This window comes from Acyrthosiphon pisum, unplaced genomic scaffold (assembly GCF_005508785.2).
Source record: "Acyrthosiphon pisum isolate AL4f unplaced genomic scaffold, pea_aphid_22Mar2018_4r6ur Scaffold_3;HRSCAF=17, whole genome shotgun sequence".
Taxonomy (NCBI): domain Eukaryota; kingdom Metazoa; phylum Arthropoda; class Insecta; order Hemiptera; family Aphididae; genus Acyrthosiphon; species Acyrthosiphon pisum.
The window spans coordinates 52,657-55,393 of NW_021773491.1; positions in this window are offsets into that span (position 1 = coordinate 52,657).

Here is a 2,737-nt window from a genome sequence, read left to right on the forward strand (position 1 = left end):
TCCAGAAACAAAGGGTTCTACTCACGTGATATTTAAAATAACGAAAAACTAAACAAAGTTTTTGTTTACTTGAAATAGTTATATAAAATTCCATTATAGTAGTACTCACTATTCATGTACTGATGCAACTGACGCATAAAATACAACTGATAAATGCATTTTTATATAATATAATCTTTATCGATTGGGATTTTACAATTTCGATTAGCACGACTAACGACAAAATATTATTATCTTTATCGATTTGGATATTGCTTTCGATTAGCTTGGGAAACGATCAAATATTATTTTAGATTTTATAGTTACACGCCAATATACTCAATAAATGGCAACGTTGCACGATTTTCACCTGATCTGAATCGGGCGCATATGGGCTATGATTAGGGGCGCAAATGGGCTACGATAAATGGGTTCGGGCGCAAATGGGTTGCGCCGATTCCAGTAAGCACTGTGCGAGCTGTCTCCCACCTAGCTAGTAGAGCGGCTATATACAATGTACCCGGCGGCACGAGGTAGTATATTTGACTGCCTTGGCTGGCGTTTTGCACATGCGCCATTCACAATATTGTATGTGTTTACGCCGCACACCCGTATACCAACTCCCATGTATTAACATAGGCAACGCCGGCAACTGCCTCGTCGAGTGTTTATGTCGAATCTCTAGGCTCTAGCGGTGGCGGCGTACTCCGGTCGCAGGATTAAACTTAAACGGAAAAGTTATTATAGCTTATATATTAAAACGTTACTGCGACGTGACTACGTGAGCCATTCTCCAGTTTCATACAAGTTGTATACGAAAAAAAATTAATATAAAATATAAATTTAGGTAAACATAATTATGAAATTATGAAAAACTAAAAAATTGCGCCCCAAAAAATATTTTTAAATAGATTATTAAACACAATGTTATTGTTATATTATTACACGTTGCTATTCACTACTTCAATGCACAGACAGTACTGTACAGTCACTTTCGGGATGTGTCCATATTCCATAACGATACTAGCTTATAGTGCGATTATTTTTCATTTATCAATTTTATTATAAGTTATATGCAATAAAAAACGATTACTTAAAACAGGGTTTACCATATTATATAATTGTATATTATAGTATAGGTAATAATATAGATAGCTATAATCCATAATCAAATCAATCACCGATAAAGCGTGGTGTTGATATTTGTTTCAATTCGGATTTATAACATTACCTAATATTATACGGAAATGTTGATAAAACTACGAAATATCCAACATTGCCTAACCTTTCCAGTCATTGTCAACAATGACTAGGATATACCGACAATTCCTGAATTTTCATATTTTCCGGTTACATATATATAACATAGATGTTCACATGCATTGTTTCTTACAATTTTGTATAGGAACGACATTGGTAAAAATAATACTCTTTATTGTGAAATGTGATTTCACATAAAATAAAATTATGTGCATATTATTTTCCCAGGCCGTGGTGGATGCGTCAATCGACACGACTTGGACATATTGGGTCCCACTGAATAAACAGACAATACGTCACGTTCCAATAATATTTACTGGTTGATGCAAGGTCACAATGATGGATATATCCAAGATTTTATTTTGATTTTCCTCCAAACATATTCATCTTATAAACGTATAAGATGTAACGAACTATATTTAGTGGTATACTTACATTTAAATCTTGGTGCCGAGCACTTGAATACCAATATCAGGACAATAATCACATATGAAATAATGTATTTCATTAGGAGCGATTTAGATATTGTGCCAAAATATGGTAGCTTATTGTATAGTTTCCTAACGATCACATATTATTATTCTGAGTATTTGTGGGACACTGTCTCAAATAGGACTTATAGTACAATTTGGGTAATAAAATAAAAAAATGTACATTTTATTGTTATCAAATTAAGTGTTTTATCATATTTAAACATAGATAATCAACGAAGTCGATACTGGTATCATGATGGCGATAATATGTATTGTGGTGGCTGTACTTTATGCAGTCTTCAGTTCGGCGGAACTACAAACATGGGCAGCAAATTTATTTATTTGTTTAGTACATGAAGAGGGAAGATGGAGGATACGGAACAACAAATGAAATAGAGCGGATTTGAGAAGACGAAAACATAGTCAAATTTATAAAGTCAGGCAGGATCAGAAGGTTGTGCCATGTGAAAAGAATGGATGAGGAAAAAATACCCAAACGCGTAATGTTGGCAAGAATGGAAGGAACCAGAAGACAAGGACGACCAAGGAGTAGATAGATAGACGAATTAAAAAAAGACCTACAATAGATGGGTGTAAGGAACTCGAGAAGTATTGCTAAAGATAGGGAAGAGTGGAGAAGAATTGTTTTGAAAGCCAAGGGTCACCATGGCCTGTAGTGCTTTCAAGTAGTAGCGAGCTTAAGATGTACAACTAGCGTACAGAAAATTATTGCTACCAATCTGTTGCCAATCTATTTTTTTACTTTTTACTAAAAAATTTAAAAATTACATAGATGGTTATTTTTTTTTACTGTTTTTGAAATTGTTTTGCTTTTAATCGCATTCTATAGCAGAATATTTTTCCGATGGTTCTGAGTAATTTAAACTTATCGTAAGCCTTTAACGTTTTACTTTAGTTTACCAATCAACACCTTAAACTTTAAAGCCATAGGCGCAATTTGGGTGAAATTTATGTGGTGCTAACTGCTAGATTTTTGTCGACATAAGTGATCTGAGGCCCCCACA